The 23,323-nt window shown below is 36.9% G+C and overlaps 1 pseudogene across 1 annotated transcript; it reads right to left on the minus strand.

Moving 5' to 3' along the window:
- Positions 1-16,308: 16,308 nt before the first annotated feature.
- On the minus strand, positions 16,309-17,162 carry LOC308348363 (small ribosomal subunit protein uS5-like; annotated as a pseudogene). The gene has a single exon. The product of its transcript is annotated as a small ribosomal subunit protein uS5-like (transcript).
- Positions 17,163-23,323: the final 6,161 nt, after the last annotated feature.

The following is a 23,323-nucleotide window of genomic DNA, read 5'->3' on the forward strand; positions in this document are numbered from 1 at the left end:
TTTACAAATTGATAACGCTCAATACCTTAACTATAAAAAAAACCCAACACTATGTGAAAGCAGTTTATATATCATTAATTATAAAGTACATAGAGAGAGATTATTTTTTTTGCCTTTATTGATATCAGGATAAGAATATTTATAGGTCTGAGCAATTAAAATATTGGAGAGTTAATTCTTTTAGGATTTCGGAGTGTTGCAAAGTAAGAATTTTCTCCTTTCATAGGGCTAAATAATATTCCTTTGTTGTGGACAGGGATGCCTGGGTGGCTCAGTCAGTCAAGCATCTGCCTTCGGGTGAGGTCATGATCCCGGAGTCCTAGTATCAAACCCTACCTTGGGCTCCCTGCTCAGCAGGGAGCCTGTTACTCCCTCTCCTTCTGCCACTCTCACCCTGCTTGTGCTCTTTCTCTCTCTCTCAAATAAAATCTTTAAAAAAAAAAATCCATTTTTGTGGATATATACTAACTTTTCTTTATCCATTTATCTTTCAATATAAGTGGTTCCATGTTGTGTGTAATGCTGCAATGAACATGAAACTACAAATATCTCTTCAAGGTTCTGTTTTTATTTCCTTTATATATACTACCTAGGAGTGCATTTCCTCAATCATATGGTAGTAGTTTTTGAGGAAACTCTATGCTGTTTTCCATAGTGGCTTACCATTTTATATTTCCATGGTAGTTTACCATTTTATATTCCCAAAATGGTGCTCAAGGGCTCCCCTTTTCCCATGGCATTGCCAATATATGTCTCTTGTCTGTTCAATATAGCTGTTTTAACAGGTGTGAAATACTATTTCAGTGTGGTTTTGATTGGCATTTCTCTGATGAAGTGATGTTGGGCACCTTTCTACATGAAAGGTGTTACCCATCTGTAAGGCTTCTTTGGGAAAATGTCTATCAGGTCCTCCCCCCATTTTTAAATTAGATTGCTTGGGTTTTTGCTATTGAGTTGTGTGAATAATTTATATGGATTTTATATTAACTCCTTATCTGATAGATGGTTTAAAAATATTTTCTGCTGTTTGTAGATTACCTTTTTGTTTTCCTAATTCTTTGGCTTTGCAGAAGTTTTGTAATTCAATATAGTCCTATTTGATTATTTTTGCCATGTTGCTTGTGCTTTTGTTGTCATATCCAAAAAAATCATTGACAAGACCCATATCAAGGAACATATTCCCTGTGTTTTCTTTTAGTAGTCTTACAGTTGGGATCTTACATATAAGAATTTAAGCCATTCCAAGTTAATTTTGGGGAGTGGTGTAAGGTAGGAGTCCAGTTTCATTCTTCTGTATGTTATTGTCCAGCTCTCCTAACACCATGTATTGAAGAGACTATCTTTCCTCTATTGAATCTTCTTGATTTCCTTGTGAAATATGAGTTCACCATATATGCTAGGACTCATTTCTGGGCTCTAGATTCTGTTCTGTTGTTCTGTGTGTCTGTATCTATGCCAGTACCATTCTGTTTTGATTACTATAGCTTTGTATTAAAGTCTGAAATCAAAAACTATAATGACTACCAGCTTTGTTTTTCCTCAAGATCCCTTTGGTGATTCAGAGTCTTTTGTTGTTACTGTTATGCCCCAATAATGGGTCCATGATTAAAGGAGTGAGACTGATATAAAGCGAAGGTCAAGCAAAGCTTTATTTCATGCCAAGCATCAAGAATCAAACTGACCAGCCAGGGCCGTGCCTCTTACAGAGAGGGCGACCCTTCTCTGTTTCCCAGACTAGCTTTTAAGGGCAAAGGCCATGCAGTCAGGCCTGGCCACACACAGGTGGCCAATGAGATTGTAACACACACAGGAAACTCCACAGTGATACTAGGTGACCAATTGAATTACAATTTACCCTAGTAGACATTTGAATTAGCCTATCACACCTTGGTTAGGATTGACACCAAAGGCTTCCAAAGGGCAGGGACCCATACTCCTTGGTAGCTAGGGAGACAGTATGCATCCCCCCACTGATCAGATGTCTCCACCTGGCCTGACCCACCCTTGTATCTGGGCTTTGTTACCTGGAGCTGGTTTCCGGGACTTGTTGTTAAGTAAATCCCCTGGGGGGAAGGGGAGCAGGGACAGTTTAAGGGTTAAACAAGGGTTTTGTTTAACTTTAATGAAAGCCTCTTGCTAAATAGGTCCTTACAGTTACATAAAATTTTAGGATTGTTTTTCTCTTACTATGAAAACCGTCATTGGAATTTTGATAGGACTTTCATGGAGTCTGTAGATAGCTCTAGGTAGTATGGACATTTTAACAATGTTCATTTATTCATCAGTGAATTCAGTTATTTCATCAGTGTCAAAATTTTTTTAAAGATTTTTTTTTATTTGAGAGAATGAGAGTGAGAAATCATGAGAGGGGAGGTCAGAGAGAGAAGCAGACTCCCCACGGAGCTGGGAGCCTAATGTGGGACTCGATCCCAGGACTCTAGGATCATGACCTGAGCCGAAGGCAGTTGCTTAACCAACTGAGTCACCCAGGTGCCCTTAAAATTTTTTTAATGAAATGGATTTGATATATAATACTGTAAAATTTAAGTTGTATAGAATGTTAACTTGATACATTTATATATTTCAATATAATTGTCATTGTAGCACTAATTAGCACCTCTACCATGTTACATTATATTTCTTTTTAGTGATTACAATAATTATGTTTTAATCTCTTGGCATATTCAATGGTTATAATATCATATTTTATTACTATCCTCTGCATTAGATCTCTAGAGCTTATTTACTACTCATTGTATATTTGTAATCTCGGTCAGTATTTGTTCTTTCCCTCTATCCCCCAGCCCCTGGTACCCTCCATTTTACTGTTTCTGTGAGTTTGGCTTTTTTAGATTCCACATGTGACTGATATCATATAGTTCATTTTTCTCTGACTTACCTCACACAGAATAAGGTCCTCAAAGTCCATTCATGTTTTCACAAATGGCAGGATGTTCATTCCTAGGTTAAAGATATCCCTATATATTTTGATACTCTTATAAGTGGAATTGTGTTTTTTTTTCCAGATAGTTTTTTTCTTAGTGTATAGAAACACAACTAATCTTTTTTTTTTTTTTTTTTTTTTAAGATTTTATTTGTCAGAGAGAGAGAGAGAGAGCACAAGCAGGGAGAGCTGCAGACAGAGCAGGCAGAGGGAGAAGCAGTCATACCACTGAGCAGGGAGCCTGATGCAGGACTTGATCCAGGACCCTAGGATCATGACCTGAGCCGAAGGCAGACACTTAACCCAGGCTTCCCCAGAACTGATCTTTTCATATTAACTTTATATCCTGCAACTTTAATTTGGTGGTTAGTTCTAATAGTTTTTTTTTTAAATTTTTTTAAATTTATTTATTTGTTAGAGAGAGAGAGAGAGTGAGCACAGGCAGACAGAGTGGTAGGCAGAGGCAGAGGGAGAAGGAGGCTCCCCGCCGAGCAAGGAGCCCGATGTGGGACTCGATCCCAGGATGCTGGGATCATGACCTGAGCTGAAGGCAGCCGCTTAACCAACTGAGCCACCCAGGCATCCCAGTTCTAATAGTTTTTTGGTAGCGTCTTCAGAATTTTCTATGTAAGATCATATTTTCTGTAAACTGAAATAGTTTTACTTCTCCCTTTCCAATCTGGGTGCCTTTTATTTCTTTGTTTGCCTAATTGCTCTAATGGGACTTCCGTTGCTGTGCTGAATAGGAGCTGAGAGTGGGCACCTTGATCTTATTCCTAATCTTACCAGGAAAGTTTTCAGTTTTATCCCACTGAGATTTTTTTAATATAGATTTTGTTATGTTGAGATGCATTCCTTTTATACCCAGTTTCTTGAATGTTTTAAGCATGAAGGGATGTTGAATCTTGGCAAATGCTTTTCCTGCATCTAATGATATGATTATAAGTTTTTTTCCATATTTATTTTATTTAAATTCAGTTAATTAACATATAATGTATTATTGGTTTCAGAGGTAGAGGTCAGTGATTTATCAATCTTCCATAATATCCAGTGCTCATTACATCACATGCCTTCCTTAATGTCCAGCACCCAGTTACCCCATCCCCTCATCCAACTCCCCTCCAGTAACCCTCAGTTTGTTTCCTATGATTAAGAGTCTTTTATGGTTTGTCTCCCTGATTTTGTCTTCATATTATTAATTCATTACATTTAATTATTTGCATATATTGATCTGCCCTTGTATCCCAGAGGAAAATCCCATGTGTCATGGTGTATAATCTTCTCAAAGTCTTATTGGATTTGATTTCCTAGATTTTTGTTGAGATTTTTTGCAAATATATTTATAAGAAGACCACGGGTCAGGAGGGCATGGGGTGGTACAGGTGGTTGAGTGATAAATTCTTGGTTTCAGCTCAGGTCACAAACTCATGGTTGTGATATTGAGCCCCGCATCAAACTTTGTACTCAGTGTGGAGTCTGCTCGAGATTCTCTCCCTCTGCCCCTCCTGTTCATGCTCACTCTCTCTCTCTCTCTCTCTCTAAAGTAAATAAATTTTTAAAACAAACAAACACACACAAAAAAAAAACTGGCCTATATCCCTATACGTAGTGTCTTAGTATGACTTTCGTATCAGGGTAATGCTGGCCTCATAAAATGAAGGTTAGTTTTGGAGACACCTGGGTGGCTCAGTCAGTTATGAGTCTGCCTTCGGTTCAGGTCATGATTCCAGAGTCCTGGGATGGAGCCCTGCTTTGGGATCCCTGCTCAGTGGGAAGCCTGCTTCTCCACTCCCCCTGCTTGTGTTCCCTCTCTCGCTGTCTCTCTGTCAAATAAATAAAATCTTTTTTTAAAAGTTTACTTTAGGAGTGTTCCCTCCTCTCCTGTTTTTAAAAAGAGTTTGAGAAGAACTGGTGTTAATTTTTTTTAATGTTTGGTGGAATTCACCAGTGAAATCATCTGGTCCTGGTGTTTCCTACTAGGTATAATGTCTACTCTTTCAGTTCTGAGTCTTCTTTTTTTAGTCTAGCTAAGGGATTCTCAACTTTTTTATACTTAAAAAAAAAACAGCTTCTAGTTATATTTTCTATTTTTTTTTAATCTCCATTTATTTTTGGTCTGATCTTTGTCCTATTTTTTCTTCTACTAACATTGGGCTTAAGTCCTTCTTTTTCTAGTTCCTTGAGATGTACATGTAGATTGCTTATTTGATAGCTTTCTTTTAAGGTAGGCATTAACTTCCCTTTTAGAACTGTTGCTGCTGCATCACATAAATTTTGGCATATTGTGTTTCCATTTTCATTTGTTTCAAGTTTTGTCGATTTATGTTTTTATTTCTTTGATGCATTGTCAGTTTGGGAGCACGTTTAATTTCCACACGTTTGTGAATTATTTTCTATTACTGATTTCATTTTTCATAGCATTGTGGTCAGAAAAGATACTTGGTATGATTTCAGTTCTCTTACATTTACTACCATGTGTTTTCTTACTTAAGATAAGACATATCCTGGAAAAAGGTCTATGCATGCTTGAGAAGAATGTATATTTTGCTGCTGTTGGATGAAATTATTTGAATATGTGTTTAGGTCCATTTGGTGTAGGTCAAGTCCAGTGTTTCTATATTGATTTTCTATCTAGGTGATATATCCATTGTTTAAAGTGGGGTTTTCAAGTCCCTTACTATTATTGTATTATGTTTCTCTATAGTGATATATGAGTATTTGCTTAGTGCTTTACATGCTGTAGGATCAGATAAATATTTGTGGTTATTACAGTCTATTGATAAACTGATCTGTTTATTGTAAAATGACTTTTTTGTTACAATTTTTGACTTAATGTCCTTTTTTTTCCCCCTTATATAAGTAGGTCTACCCCTGCTTCTTTTGGTTTCCATTAGCATGGAATGTCTTTCTCCCTATCTTCACTTTGAGCCTATTTGTGTCCTTAAAGCTGAGGCACTCTCAGTGCATCTTTATAAATTTCTGTGTTCTACCTGTATGCTATAATCCCTGACCTGAATCTTTAGTTCTTTGTGCAAAATAGTTGTTCAAATCAATGTATGTGTGTGTGGTGGTATGGAAGCAGATTGCTATATCACCATTTTGTCTAGTGGTTCATTTTAACATAAAGTGTACATACTCCATAGTCAAATAATCATCTTTAATATCATGTTGGACTATATTCAACAGTATTCATTTGAGTCACCTGGGTGGCTCAGTCAGTTAAGAGTCCAACTCTTGATTTTAGCTCAAGTCATGATCTCAGGGTCCTGAGATTGAGCCTTATGTGGGGCTTTTTTTTTTTTTTTTAAAGATTGTATTTATTTATTTGACAGAGAGAGATCACAAGTAGGCAGAGAGGCAGACAGAGAGAGAGGAGGAAGCAGGCTTCCCGCTGAGCAGAGAGCCCGATGTGGGGCTCCCAGGACCCTGGGATCATGACCTGAGCCGAAGGCAGAGGCTTTAACCCACTGAGCCACCCAGGTGCCCCTATGTGGGGCTTTTTATGAGAAACTCAGTTATCCAATAGAACAGCTTCAAAACTGTGAGATTATCTGTTTTTAGAACTGATTATCAGTAGTATAATAAATACTACTAGGTAGGAATGCAATTTAGACCAAAAACAGAAATACTAATTCTCCCCACACTTATAATCTTCTACTCAAGGTCATTGAATTGGTACACATGTTAGAAGACAGATACACATATAGATAGATAGCCAGACTTGAAAGGAACTGAAAATGTTGGTGAATAGCAGTAAAATCAATGACTCAACACACAAAAACAACTCAATGAATAGTCTAAATTGTGTAACAATTGACCACATTTAAAATTCTTGTGAATGCATGGAGAGTATTTGGGGGGAAAAAATCTATATACCACTTAGGGATCTCTTTTGTTTTCTTGGACTATGTGTGTATGTTTTCTGGATACTTATATTTTTAAAAACAAACTATAAGACTAACTAAGTCTATGTTTGATTAAATTATTCTACTACTATCAATTCAATATGTATTTAAATTGTAACACACATTAAGATAATTATAGATTATAAAAATATCTGCTATTATATGGTCATAAAGTTTTATCTCTTTCACTATTTTTTTAAGATTTTATTTATTTAAGAGAGAGAGCATGAAGGGGGGAAGGGTCAGAGGGAGAACAGACTCCCTGCTGAGCATGGAGTCTGATGTGGGGCTATCCTGAGACTCTAGGATCATGATCTGAGCCAAAAGCAGTCAGTCACTTAACCAACTGAGCCACCCAGGTGCCCCTGTTTCACTATATTTATAATTTACAAAAATATAAGGCAAATATTCTATAATATTGATCATGTAAATGAACTTGGTTCTTAAAGTCTTTCAGTTGTAACTTGGCAATCATTATATTTGTCTCTTTTATCAACTTTATTTCAATGACAATAGCATTTTCCATTCCTAAGTATGCCAGTACTGAGTAGGATGCTTGATTTCCACACCATTATCTGCTTTGTTTTCTCAATATAAGTGACAAATTCATCCTTTCAGGTGTTCTCATTTTTTTTTTCAATAGACTTTACTTTTGAGCAATTTTACATTGACAGCAGAATGGAGCTGAAGGTACAAAGATTTTCTGTATACTTGTTACCCTCACTTTTACAAAGCCTCTCCTATTACCAGAATCCTATGCCAAAGTGCTTTGATAGAACTGATGAACATACACTGATACGTCATTGTATCCAAGGTCTATAGTTTATCATAGAATTCACTCTTGGTGTTAAACCTTCTATGTATTTGGACAAATGTATAATGACAAGTATTCAGCATTATAGCATCCGACAGAGTGGTTTCACTGCCCTAAAATTGCTTCATGCTGGACCTATTCATCCTTCCTCCTCCCCAATACCAGGTAACTTGGAGTTGGGTTTTTTTTTTTTTCTGTCTTCAAAATTTTGCCTTTTACAAAATGTCATATTCTGATAGCCATATAGTATATAGCATTTTTGTATTGGCTTTTTACTTAGTAATTTGTGTTTAAGTTTCCTTGATGTCTTTTCATGTTTCACTAGCTCATTTTTGTTTAGCACTAACTAATACTCCATTGTCAGGAGGTACCACAGTTTATTATAAATTAATTTATTGAAAGACATCTGGGATGTTTCCAAGTTTGGGCACTTATGAATAAAGCTGCTAAAAACATCCCTCTCTGGGTTATTGTGTAGACATAAATGTTTGATGTCTTTGGATAAATAAGCAGCAGCATGATTGCTGGATGACCTTCTGGTATTTTGTATTGTAATAAACTACCCAAATTTCTTCTAAAGTGGCTGCATCATTGTGCATTTTCATCAGCAACAAATGAAAGTTCCTATTGCTTCACAACACCCTTACACTTGGTGGTGTTAGTACTTTAGATTGGCCGCCCTAACAGGTGAGAGGTGGTATCTCACTATTGTTTTAATTTGCATTTCCTGGATGACATAATATGTGGAGCATCTTTTGATGTGCTTATTTGCCATCTGTGTATTTTCTTTGGTCAAGCTTGTTTTAAGGTCTTTGGCTCATTTTCTGGTGAGGTTTTCTTACTTTTGGGTTTTAAGGTTTCTTGTATGTTAAATGCTGTAAGTAGATGACAATCCTGTATCAGATGTGTCTTTTGCAAGAATTTTTCTCACTCTTTGGCATGTCTTGTCATTCTTTTCATACTCTCTTTCATGGAATAGGCATTTTTTAACTTTAATAAAGTCCAGTTTATCCATTATTCTTTCATGGCTAGAGCCTTTGGGAGTGTATCCAAAAAAGTTATCATAAAACCCAAAGCCATCCAAGTTTTTTTTCTCACTACTATCTTCCAGTTTTCAGTGTTCAGTTCTCTCACCTCCTTCATTAAATTTATTTCTAGATATTTTCTTTTTTTTTGCTGCAACTCCAAATGGGATTATTTTCTTAATTTCTCTAATAGTTCATTATTAGTGTATAGAAATCCAACAGAGTTTTATATTAATTCTTTATCCTGCAACTTTATTGAATTCATATATTAGCTCTAAAGGTTTTTTTTTTTTTTTGTGGTGCCTTTAGGTTTTTTATAGATATTCTCTCCATATAGACAAGCTTTATATTTCTTCCTTTCTGATTTGCTAGTTACTCCAGGTAGGGTTGCCAATACTATATTGAATGAAAGTGAGGAGAGTGGGCATCCTGTTTTCTTCCTAAGTTTAAAAGAAATGCTTTCAGCTTTTGACCATCAAATAAAATATTCACTATAAGTTTTTGATACACTGCCTTTATTATGTTGAGGCATGTTCTGTCTAAATTCACTTTGTTGAGAGTTTTTATAAAATGGATGTTGAACTTTTGAAATGATTTTAGTGCATTTACTGACATGAACATAAGATTTTAGCCTTTCATTTTGTTAATGTGGTATTTCACATTGATTTGCAGATGTTGAGACATTTTTACATCCATGGAATAAATCCTACTTGTTCATATTGTCTGTCTTCTTTAAAGTATTTTGTTGAGGATCCGTGTTTGTATTTGCATCAATGTTCATCAGGGTTATTGGCCTGTAGGTTTCTTCTCTTGTACTGTCCTTTCCTCGTCTTAATTGAGCAATTGATGATTCCATGTTCTCTCCTTTTTTTCAGCATGTTGTCAAAAGCATTTGCATTGTTTAAAATTTTTTAGTGGTTGCTTAGAGTTTGCAATATATGTCTGTGCCTAATCCAGATCCACTTTTAAATAATACTGTAACATTTGACAGGTAATAAAAGATCCTTATAATTACAAGTAATCACAATCCCTCCCTATCATTCCTTGTATTATTGCTGTCATTCATTTCACTTACACATAAGCAAACCTAAGAACATATGAGAATGTGTATGTGTGTGTGTGTGCAAGCATATGACTGTCTTTGAAGTTTTTTATGATATCCAATGTATAGATTTTTTTCAATTATGAATTATGCTTTTGGTATAATTAGAAAAGGCTTTCTTCTAGAAGTTTTATAATTTTAATTTTATATCAAGTCTATTATCCATCATAAGTTTATATTTCTAGATGATGTGAGATATAAGATTTTTGGGAGGTTATTGTAGGGATATAAAATTCTTCTAATAAATGTATTTTAATTTCTACAAACTGGCTAAGATTTTCAATTTTATTGAATCTTTTGATACATTTTTGGAGAAAGGGTATCTTGACAAGATTGAGTCTTCTAAATCATTAATAAATAATTTAGCTTTCCACATTTGTTATCTTAATTTCCTTAGCAATTTTGAAGTGCTCAGTGAATAGGTCTTTCACAGTTTTTGTTGGGTATACCCCAGTATATTTCATAATTTTATACAATTTTAAAAGGTATTTTAAAATTTTATTTCCAGTGCTTTTAGGAAGAAATACAATGATTTTGTATTATAATTTGTAATATGCAGTGTTGCTTAAGTTATTAACGTCTAGCAGTGATTTTATAGATTCATCAGATTTTCTACATAGATCTTCTTATCATCTGCGAATAAAGACAATTTTATTTCTTCCTTTTCCATGTGGATGCCTTTTAATTCTTATCCTTTTACTTCAGTACCTAGACCTTCTTTGTAATGTTGAATAAAAGTAATGAGAGCAGACACCTTCTTCTTTTTCCTGATTATTTTAGGGAGAAGGTACATTTCTTTGTCATTAAGAATGTTATTAACTTAAAAGAAATGTCATTAGTTTTTGGGTTTTGTAGATGCTCTTCATAATGTTGAGGAAGTTCCCTTCTGTTTCTAGTTTTATGAGAAAAATCAATTTTGGGTTTTGTCACACATTTGTTATTTGTCAATTGAGGTAACAGAATTTTTTTTTTAGTTTATTAATATTGTGAATTATATTCCTTGGTATTAGAAAGTTAAACCAACTTTGCAAACTTGGGATAAACTCCAGGTCATCATGATGTATTATCTTTTTAACATATTGTTGAATTAGCTGTGCTAATTTCCATTTAGAAAATTTGCATCTATATATTTTTTAAGATTTTATTTATGTATCTGACAGAGACAGAGAGAGTATAAGCAGGGGGAGAAGCAAAGGGAGAAAAGAAAGCAGGCTTCCTGCTCAATCCCTGGACCCTGGGATCCTGACATGAGCCAAAAGCAGATGCTTAGCTGACTGAGCCACCCAGGTGCCCAAATAATCAAATTACTTTCATCTTCCATTTTGTTAACGTGCTTTATCATGGGATGGACTTGTAAATTTTGAACAACCCTTGTTTCCCCAGAATACATCCCACTTGATAATGGTGAAAGACCTTTTTAAAATACTATTGAGTTTTTTGTACTAGTATGTTGAGGATTTTTGCTTTTATATTCATCATGGATATTGGCCTGTAGTTTTCCTTTTGTAGCATTTTTATTTTGGTGTCAGGTAATGTTGACCTCATAGAATGAATTTGGGAACTTTCTTTCCTCTTAGATTTTTTGGAATGGTTCAAAGAGAGTAAGTATTAATTGTTCTTTAAATGTTTTGTAGAATTTACCTATGAATCCATCTGATTCTGAACTTTGTGATGGGAGTTTTTGATTACTGATTGAATTATGTTACTAGTAATTAGTATGTTCAGATATTCTACTTCTTTCTGATTTAGTTTTGGAAGATTTGTATTTCTAGGTGTTTATCCATTTCTTCTAGGCTATCTGATTTGTTGGCATATAATTTTTCACTGTAGTCTCATAATCCTTTGTAGTTCTGTGGTATTGTTTGTTACTTCTCTTTCAGTTCTTATTTTATTTATGTCCTGTCTCTTTTGATGAGTTTGGCTAAACATCTGTAAATTCATCTTTTCAAAGAGCCAGTTGTTGGTTTCATTGATCGTTTCCTTTTTTCTCTGAACTTTATTATCTCCTTCTTTCTACTAGGGCTTTGTCTGTTTTCCACTTCCTTGTTCTTTTATGTGTAATGTTAGATCTTTTTTTTTTTTTTCTTGAGATTTCTCTTGTTTCTTGAGGCAGGCCTATATCGCTCTAACTTTCCCTCCTAGAACTTCTATCACTGAATCCCAGATTTTGGACTGTTGTTTTTTCATTTTTCATTTGTATCCATGCATTTTTAAATTTCCTCTTTGATTTCTTTGTTGACCCATTGGTTGCCTAGTAACATGTTGTTTAGGCTCCACATGCTTGTTTTTTCTCCCATTTTTTTCTTGTAATTATTTTCTAGTTCTACGCTATTCTTACTGCAAAAATTGGATGATATAATTTTAACCTTTTTAAGTTTATTGAGACTGTTTTGGGGTCAAAGATGTGACCAATCCCGGAAAATATTTCAATTTTTTATCAAGCAGGTTGCATATAGTTCTTTTCTGAGATTTTTTTCTGGTTCTTTCCTTGACATATATCCTGTCTCCTCGTTTTGCTTCACTTTCTTCATTTGTTTCTATGAATTAGGTGGCACAGCTACTTCTCCTAAATTTGAAGTAATGATATTGTGTGGGGTCATTCCCTGCATAGACGCTGTGTGCCTGGTGACTTTGGCTGGCTAGTTGGGGCAGTGTTGTGTGGGCTGGGGATCTCAGGACACTTGTGCTGGTGTGTTGACAGGGTGGCAGATCTCAAGGGTTCATGGGCTGTAGTCCTAAGACTCTCTGTACAGAGGGCCTTGTGTCAGGACAGTTGAAGATACAGTGGAAGTCTGTGTGTCCTGGGGCTCTCTGTACAAGAGAGTACCCTCGTGAGGTTAATGGAGCTGTGCCAGGATGTGGGCAAGGGGGGCCTGGGGTATTTGTGCAGGAGACACCTTAGCAGGGCGGCTGGAACCAAAGTGGGGAGCAAGCCAGCATCCTGGGGCTCTTCATACAGAGGTTGCTATGGCAGGACAGCTATAGCTGAAGTGGGCATAGGCTGGGGTAGGACTAGGACTCTCCACAGAGAGGGTGCTCCGGCAGAACACCTGAATCTCAAAGTGAAGCATGCTAGGTTATGGTGGGGTGTTCAGTACAGGAGTTCTCCTGGTTGGCGGGGGGGGGGGGAGGGGAGGCACTGGAGTCAAAGTAGGCACAGGCTAGCAGCTCCAAGGGCACTTTATGCAGTATGCAGGGGTACTCTGAAAGTTTTGGCTATAGCAAAAGAAGGTATGAGCCAGAAGGTCACAGAGTTTTCTGTCTACATCAAGAGTACCTACCGGAGCACCTGGTGGCTCAGTTGGTTAAGCAACTGCCTTCGGCTCAGGTCATCATACTGGGATTTCGGAACCAAGTCCCACATCAGGCTCCCAGCTCCACGGGGAGTCTGCTTCTCCCTCTGACCTTCCCCCTTCTCATAAAAACAAATATTTTATTTATAAATAAATAAAAATCTTTTAAAAAAGGAAAAAAAAAAAAGAGTACCCTACCAAGCTGTTTGGAGCCCAAGTGATACAGGCCTGGAGTTTTTCTGTGGTGCTCAGTTGGTGGTGGTTGGCCTAACGGCTGGAGCTGTAGCTGCTCAGGAGTGTCCTGGTGAACCCCACAGTGGGGCTGCCTTGATGGGTTGGCTAGGGTGGGTATGTTTTAGGGACCCAGGACTCTCTGAGGCTGCAGGCCAGACCTTGCTCCTGTCTTGAACTATCAAGGTAGATAAGGAATGTAAGCAGTGGCACTTTCCAGACCCTCAGGCTCAGAGAAAGTTCTCAAAGTTCCCTTGCCATTTGAGGGTCCTAGGGCTAGGTCCTTTATTTTCTAGTTGTTCTTCTTAAATTACAGCTTTTTATAGCTGGGATATTCATGGCTCATGTGGGCTAGGACCTGGAGGCTCACTGAAGCTGCAGGCTGCCTATGGCATGTGGAAGGAGCCCTGTCCCTAGCTACTCTATCAGGATGAAGGGAGAAGGTAAACAGTGGTTTTCATCAGTCTGTTAAACCCAGAGAACTTTTCAGCACTTGGAAAGTAACTGAATCTTTCATATACTAGTTGCTCTTTAAAATGGCAGCTTTTGGGACACCTGGGTGGCTCAGTTGGTTAAGCATCCTACTTTTGATTTCAGCTCAGGTCATGATCTCAGGGTCAAGAGACTGGGCCCTGCCTCTAGAGGGCTCGATGTTCAGTGGGAAATCTGCTTAAGATTTTCTCTCTCTCTAGGGGCGCCTGGGTGGCTCAGTGGGTTAAAGCCGCTGCCTTCAGCTCAGGTCATGATCCCAGCGTCCTGGGATCGAGTCCCGCGTCGGGCTCTCTGCTCAGCAGGGAGCCTGCTTCCTCCCTTCTCTCTCTGCCTGCCTCTCTGCCTACTTGTGATCTGTCTGTCAAAATAAATAAATAAAATCTTTAAAAAAAAAAAAAAAAAAAAAAAAAAAAAAAAAGATTTTCTCTCTCTCTCTCTTTCTTGCTCCCCACTCTCTGTTTAAAAAATAAAAATAAAAGGGAAGCTTTTTTTCTCTGCCCTGGGACAGACAAATCTGCTCCTAGTCCCTTAGTACTATTCTTCCCTAATGCAATCTGCATTGTCAGGGATGGGGGTTTCCTTCATTGCCAAGTCTCTCTCTCCTACTATTTTCTATGTGGCCTATCTTTTGTTGCACAGTGGTGGTTCAGTTCTGCCCTCTGCTTTTTTTCAGGAGGAACTGTTCTGTATATAAAAAGGTGTAAGTTTGGTATGTCTATGGAGGTGAGTTCAGGGTCTTCCTTCTTTGCTAGATTGGACCAGAAATCTAAAAGACTAGCTTTACCTGCTTTTATAGTATAGATCTGGTACATCAGTTCTCTCAGTTTGTAGTTGAAAAAAAATTATTTTACCTTCAGTTTTATAAGAGTTTTTTCTATTCATCAAATTTGTGCTTGATGACTTTTTATTCAGTACTTCTAAAATGTTGATCAACTGTCTCCTCTCTTGCTTTGATGTAACAAAAAAATCATTTCATCCTTACTATTGTTTTCTGTACATATACTTTTCTTCAGGGTGTCTTTAAATATTTATAACCAATAAACCAATATTTATTTTGAGCCATGTAATTAAGATATTCCTTGGTATAATTTTCCTTGTGTTATTAGGGCTTAACATTCCTTGAACATCCTGAATACCCGGGTTTAGTTTTTATCAAACTGGGAAATTGTCGGGTAATTATTTCTTCAAATATTTTCGACCCCTCTCTTTCAGGGACTCTACTTATAAGTATAATGATTGCTTGAAGTTGTATCACAAATCACATTACTTTTTTTCCCCATTTTTATTCTTTCTGTTTTAAACCATTACTGTGAAGTATCCATGTTTATGAATTTTTTTCTGCAATGTTTTATAGCAATGTATTTATTTTATGCTAAACATAATTTTTGCTACAAGGTCAAATTGATTCTTTTCATATCTCTCTCCTTAAAATGTTTAACCCATCATTTAGCTTTTTGAATATATAAACTATAGCTTTAATTACTTACGTTCTATTTTTAGTATCTGTGTCACTACTGTGTCAGGTTTGTTTCTTTTCCTCATTCTAGGTATGTTTTTCTGCTTCTTTGCATGCTTGGTAATTTTTGAATGGCTAAAAGATACTGTGACTTTTAATTTTTTAGAGGTTAAAAAGCTCTAGGGATAAAAAATGATCTGAGTTTTTTGAGCTTTATGCTAGAACATATTTAAGTTACTTGAAGAAAGTTTCATTGATCGTTTGAATCTGTGTTTTAAGATCTTTTTTAGGCAACAACAGAATCATGTTTATTCTAAGGCTAATTATACCAACCACTAAGGGAAGACCTTTCTAAGTTCTCTGCCATTGGCTTGTGAATTATTAGATTTTCCACTCTGGCTTGCAGACAGGCAATAGCACAGCCCCATGAGAGCACTGGATACTGTTGTTCTAACGCCTTTAGTTGGTCCTTTTCCAACTGTCAGGTAGTTTCTTCACCTGTGTGTGTGCCAGTTCATATGCCACGATTATTCTAGGGCAACTCTGCAGACATTAGTGAGTTCTCTTCTCTCTTTGTTCTGCAAACTCTATCTTTTCTTTTATTTTAATTTTCTTTCTTTTTTATTTTTTTTAATTTTCATTCCAGCATAGTAAACAAATGGTGTTGTATTACTTTCAGGTGTACAATGTAGTGATTCAACAATCCTGTGCCTTATTCAGTGTGCTTCATAATAAGTATACTTGTAATCCACTTCACCTATATTACTTATCCCCCACTGACTTCCCCTTCAGGCACCATCTGTGTATTCTCTACAGTTAAGAATCTACTTTTTTGGTTTGTCTTTTTTTTTTCTTTGTTTATTGTTTTGTTCCTTGATTCCACAGATGAGTGCAATTATATGGTATTTACATTTCTATGAATAACTTATTTCACTTAGCATCATACTCTCTAGATCCATCAATGTTGTTGCATATGGCAAGATTTCATTCTTTTTTTTTTTTTTTTTTTAACAAGCTTTAGTTCACTTTATTTTTCTTGTATAAAACTATGTGGTAGCCACAGCTGGAGCCTGGGTCCTCTGCACAGAGACTCTGGCGTGGGTCTTCACAAGATGGTCTGTGAACTCCTGATAGGGAGATTTGGTGAACACAGTCTCCTTCCAGAGGTCAGGGGTGAGATAGCTGTAGGTCTTGGAGATGATATGGAAAGTAGCCTTGGCAAAGTTCCCCAGGGTGGCAGTGCAGCCCCTGGCCGAGGTGTAGCAGTCGTCGATACCGGCCATCATCAGCAGTTTCTTGGGCACAGGGGCCGAGACAATGCCAGTGCCTCTGGGGGCGGGGATGAGACGCACCAGCACAGAGCCACGGCGGCCAGTCACCTTGCACGGGACAGTGTGGGGCTTGCCAATCTTGTTCCCCCAATAGCCTCGCCGCACAGGGACGATGGAAAGCTTGGCCAGAATGATGGCCCCGCGGATGGCAGTGGCTACCTCCTTGGAGCACTTGACACCCAGACCGACGTGTCCATTGTAATCTCCGATGGCGACAAATGCCTTGAACCTGGTCCCCTGGCCAGCGCGCATCTGCTTTTGCACAGGCATGAGCTTCAAGGCCCCGTCCTTGAGGGAGGCTCCCAGGAAGAAATCGATGATCTCAGACTCCTTGATGGGCAAGGAGAAGAGATAGATCTCCTCCAGGGACTTGATCTTCATGTCCTTGACCAGACGGCCCAGCTTGGTGACGGGGATCCACTCCTTGTCCTAGGCCTTGCCCCCGCGAGCTCTGCGGCCTCGGCACGGGCCCCGACCCGGATGCCGCTGCCGAAGCCTCCACGGAAACCGCCCCGGCCTCCCATTCCAGGGCCCCTTGGCCCTTCCACAGCACCGGCGTCATCCGCCATTTGGTGTTCTCTCGGAGAGGAAGTCATTCTTTTTTTTTTATGGCTGGTTAATATTCATATGTATGTGTGTGTGTGTTTGTACACACACACACACACACACACACACACTTTAATCTATCAGTGGACACTTGGGCTGCTTCCATAATTTGGCTATTGTAATAATGCTGCAATAAACGTAGGGGTACATAAATCTTTTCAAAGTAGTGTTTTTGTATTCTTTGGTTGAAGAAAGATATTCCATGCTCACGGATTGGAAAATAAGTATTGTTAAAATGTGCCTACTACCCAAAATGATCTATAGATTTGATGCAATCCCTATGAATACCAGCAGCATTTTTCACTGAACTAGAACAAGCAATCCTAAAATTTGTATGGAACTGAAAAAGAAACCTGAATAGCAAAAGCAATCTTGAGACAGAAGGAAAAAGCTAGAGGTATTACAAATCTGGACTTGAAGTTAATTTACAAAGCTGCAGTAATCAAAAAAGTGTGGTACTGGCACCAAAAAAGACAAAAAGATCAAGGTAACAGGATAGAAAGCCCAAAAATCACCTCACAAATATGTGGCCAATTAACTTTTGACAAAGGAGGCAAGAACATACAGTGGGGGAAAAAACCAATCTTCAACAAATGGTTTTGGGGAAAACTAGATAGCAAGAGAAAGAGCTTTAAGACCATACACACAAATAAACTCAAAATTGATTATGAACTTAAATGTGAGATCTGAAACCATAAAAACCTTAAAAGACAGCACAGGATTTCATGTGTCTGATATCATTTGTAGTAACATTTTTCTAGATATGTCTGCTGGGACAAGGGAAATACAAGCCAAAATAAAGTATTGGAACTACACCAAAATGAAAAGCTTCTGTACCACAAAGGAAACAATCAACAAAACTCAAAGGCAACCTAGGGAATGGGAGAAGATATTTTCAAATGATATACCTGCTAAAGGGTTAGTATCCAAAATCTGTAAAGAACTTATACAACTCAACACCCTCCAAAATAAACCATCCAGTTAAAAATTGGACATAGGCATGAACGGACATTTCTCCAAAGAAAATGTATAGATGGCCAACAGACACATGAAAAGATGTTCAATCAGGGAAATGCAAATCATAACTACACTGAGATATCACCTCACACCTGTCAGAATGGCTAAAATCAAAAATACAAGAAACAAGTGTTGGTGAAGATGTGAAGAAAAACCAACACTCATACACTGTTCATGGGAATGTAAACTGGTTCAGCCACTGTAGAAACAGTATGAAGGTTCCTCAAAAAATTAAAAATAGAAGTACCAAAATGTTGAATAATTTGACTCTAAACTATCTAGAACTATGTAGATGTTCAGCAACATCTGCTCCCCTCTGGAGTCCACCACTCTGCCTCAGTTACCCTTTTGGCTTTAAGGCCTTGAAACTCTCATTACAGTAAACTGGGTGACTGCAGGGCTCACTTGGTGCATTTCACATTTCTTAAGGATTATTTTCCTTTTTTTTAGGATTTCCAGTTTCTTGAAAGCCACTGTTTTAAGTAGAAACATAAGTCTATTCCCTGTTACTCCATTATGAGAAGCAGAAGTCCTCTCTTTTTGTAATCCTTAAACATTAACAGAATGTTTATCACCTTTCTTTTCACTATTGTTGCTAGTGATTAAAAAAAAAAACAAACCTACTTTTAACTACATAGGAACTTCCTACTATATTTTAGTACCATTTTCTTATTATTCTAAAACATATTCCTTCATTTAATTCTCCTTCAGTGTGGTAAATTTTGCTATCTCCTCCACATACTAGTATTTTTAACTTCACCATTAGCCTCCCCCCCCATTCTCTCTTAATTTTCTTACTTATTGTCCAACAAACTTTCTGAAAACTGTTTTAAAGTCATATTTTTTTATAGAATGACAACTGCAAATATTTTGATTATATTCTTATATTCTTAAGTTGGCAAATATCCAATACTTTTGGATCCTATTTGGATGAAACATTAGTTTTTTGTTCCATCCATGCTCATGGATGCAGGGAATCAACTGAAATATTCAAAATGCAAATCAGGTATTTTAGATGAGATACTATGCCTCTAGCACTAAAAAAAAAAGAAAAAGAAAGAAAGAAAGAAAGGAAGAAAGAAAGAAATCCCAGTGCAAGACAGAAATAAAGTCGGGGTGAGTAGGACACAAGAACTGATAATCTTGTGTTTGTGGGGATGAGAGAAAAAGGAAAATAAGCAATTGTCAGGATTTGGGAATATTGGTAACCATGGCTTGTTTTTGGCAAAAGTCCACAATTATCCCTCCAAGATCTGACAGACCTCATTGTGGCTCAAAATCTAAGAACGTATTAGCACTTTCTTAGCTGAAAAAGCTTTGCAGTAATAAATGTTTGTTTTTCACTTTGTACCCATAGAACGAATATAAAATGTCTGTCAATGATAAACACACACACTCTCCTGAACCTTGCAGAGTATTTCTCTGGCCTGAACTATTTCAACTCATTGTTACTCTCTTCTGTGCATGAACAAATGGTTTTACTTAGACGCCATTTATAAAACTTCTATGGATGAGAAATTTAAGATGACAGCCCTGGATACCACTGAAGCAACTATAGTTCCACGGAGTTGTCTTAGGATGCTAATGAAAGTCTTTTGTAACTAACTATGCTTAACTGGTCTAAGCACTATCAAAAATGAATTCGTGGGCACCTGGGTGGCTCAATGAGTTAAGCATCTGCCTTTGGCTCTGGTCATGATCTGAGCATCCTGGGATCAAGTCCCAGGTTGGGCTCCCTGCCCCTCAGGGAGTCTGCTTCTCCTTCTGCTCCTCCTCCCACTCATTCTCTCAATTTCTTTTTCTCTATCTCAAATAAGTGAACTCTTTAAAAACATGAATTAGTAAAATATACATACATTCTTCAATGGGATTCTAAACCATATTATTAAATTGATGAATATAGTTAAAAAGCTGAAATAAGGTTTTTTTTTTCCCTAAGATCATGTCCTTTACTTTTTTCTCCTCACCCTTTCCATCATTTTTTTCACTTCCTTCCATGATGTTTTCTTTTTCTCCAATTCCTACAAAATAGTACTTGAATGGCTTTTAAATTTGATGATTAAAATAAGTTTTGTCTAGCTATTACTAACTTTCTTGAATTCCAAACTCCCTTGGTAATTAATGTGTGACTATCATTAAATTTGGAGTTAACTTTCATATTGTTCATTTAAATTCATAAGATTTCATTTAAAATGTTTGATGAACTTTTCTGTATTACTTAAAATAGCATTTTCATATTAAGGACTGATCACATTTAGTACTTTCACAAAGCAAACCTAGCCAATTGCTAACTCGTCTTATTAGTTTTCATAGAATGTAGAGAAGAAAAATTCTTATCCCAAGTAGTTATGTATGAAGGGGAAAAATAGATAAATGTGTGTATATGTTAACTTCTCCAGAAAGAGTGTAGTTTAAGGACATTTCTTTCCAACCTCATGTACATTTCTTTATTCATACAGTGTAACTTTATAGAATGTTCATATGTTACATGCATTATTTATCTGATTCTAAAGGTAGAGTAGAAATTTAGGGGTTTGGAAACTAGTGAGTAAAGGAAGAATCACATGTCTACTTAAAGATTTAAGAAAAGTATGTAGCAGAAACTGAGGCACAGATGGGTTGATACTTAATATATAAATCAAGAAAAATAACAGCCACCTTTAAGTGGGAAGTACCCAGACTTTGTATGATTGACAGAATACAAATACTTGCTTAGGAATCCTATAGAGGTCTGAAACAAGATTTTAGTTTGAGTGCCAAAGAATCCCAAGGAACTCAATATGAGAATTAAGAGAATTAAGAATTAAACAAATATCAATTAGCACCTCATAGGATATCGTATGTATCAGTGAAGTTGGAGATGGTAGATGAGTGAAGAATATTACTGGTGCCTAAATAGAAGACAGTGAGGTCCATGGAGTTCCTATAGAGTAAGAATAAAGCAGAAACAAGGGTAGAAGTAATAGGATTTTTAAGAATTTGTTATACTCCTATATTACAGTTATATACTGCATACTCTTCTGATGAAAATACTTCATAGGCTTGAAAATAAATAGTAGGCTATAATAAATTTGTTCGAGAGCTTGGAAGTACAATTGAGATTATCTGTAAACTTAAAAGTTGAAATCCAAATGTTTGAAATCGTTTTGACTATTCTGTTTTTGAGCGTGGATAAAATATTGACAAAATATTTGGAAATTCATGCTCCTACAAGTTTAACACTTAAATAACAATATCATATTCACTAATTTTATCTTATGCAATATAATGCTATTTGTAATTAATAAATTGATCCTTGATATAATTTTAAGGTTAATTTAATTTAAAAACCAGCTAGTTGATATGAGAAAGTTGAGAGGCAACATGGGGGGGCTTGGGGGGCAGGGAAAGAATAAATGAAACAAAATGGGATCAGGAGGGAGACAAACCATAAGAGACTCTTAATCTCACAAAACAAACTGAGGGTTGCTGGGGGAGGAGTGTAGGGAGAGGGTGGTGAGGTTATGGACATTGGGGAAGGTATGTGCTATGAGTGAGTAAACCTGGCAATTCACAGACCTGTACCCCTGGGGCTAAATAATTAATACATTATATGTTAATAAAAAAAATAAAAAATTGTTTAAAAAAAAACAGCTAGTCTTTTGGTTTCACATCCAAGTTGTAAAAGTGTCATAATTTGGCACTCATTGTCTACAATAAGAAAAGCTGGACAATCTGAAAATGAACAACTTTCTTAGAACTATCAGAAAACTCAGAGCAGAGGGCAAACAGTTACCCCAGTTGTGGAGAGGAAGGAGCAGCAGCAGCTAGAAGCCATTAATGATAGTAAGACTTACTCATTTTATTTGAAAATCAGAAATTGCTGCCAGTGGAGTGTGGACTGGAGTAAGAAACTTCTGAGGGTCATAATTCCTTCCAGAGACCACACTAAGCTTTCAGAGAAAAAACCTGAGAAAAACAACCTCATGATTCCGAGGAATGAATGAAGAGACACCACTATGATACCTTCCAAAAACCTCATCATGAAGCCCAAGTCTCAGGCAATCCTTTAGCCAGACCTTATTTCCCATGTGGAAAGGAATTACATAACACTGTACCTTTTCTATATGAAAAAGAGAAGGAAAAACTAATTCACAACATAACAGGGCTTCAAAAAAACAAAACAAAAAAGATTGGGAATGCTGATAGTAAAACAGATGAGGGGACAAAAAAGATAAAAGTTGTATCCCTGGAAAAAAAACTAGAAAAACTTGAGAAAGGCAAACCCCGAAGAGAGAGGAGAACTATAAGACTGAGATTTATTCCAAAGAATGTGGTTTGCTTTCATTCTCTCACATCCAGCCATCATCCCAATAAACCTCAAGTATATTAACAGTGAATTTCAGTTGAAAGAGATCCCAAGATGTATACTCTTTCTGAGGAACAGGGCAAAGAGAAACCCTAAATTCAAGAGAAAAGGTAAAAATATGAACAGTAGAGGTATTTGTAAACCTATCACTAAAGAAAGCTGAAATCCTAGGCAAATTGGGATAACTTCTCACATTACAACATAGATAACACCTATTGCACATACAATGTCCATATTTGAACAAAATTACACAACCTTAAAAATAAAACCATCATCAGAAACAAATTCAGATGTGACACAAATGTAGGAATTATCAGACAAGTGTTTTACAGTACTCTGTCACCAGAGAGATAACAACAAGGCAAGAGAATCAAAAGCACATGCGAGAAATCAAGAAGTAAGTATCTGAAATGAAGAATGCCTTTGATCAGCTCACCAAATTTAACACCCCAAGGAAAGAGTCAGTGAACTTCAAGAGAATCAAACTGAAATGAGAACATGAAAAGAAAATGAAGGGCGCCTGGGTGGCTCAGTGGGTTAAGCCACTGCCTTTGGCTCAGGTCATGATCCCAGGGTCCTGGGATCAAGTCCCGCATCGGGTTCTCTGCTTCAGTGGGGAGCCTGCTTCCCCATCTCTCTCTCTGCCTGCCTCTCTGCCTACTAGTGCTCTCTGTCTGTCAAATAAATTTTTTAAAAAGTCTTAAAAAAAAAAAAAGAAAATGAAAAAGATATCAGAACATCTAAGAACTGATGAACAGT

The sequence above is a fragment of the Martes martes genome, assembly GCF_963455335.1.
Source record: "Martes martes genome assembly, chromosome: 8".
Taxonomy (NCBI): Eukaryota; Metazoa; Chordata; class Mammalia; order Carnivora; family Mustelidae; genus Martes; species Martes martes.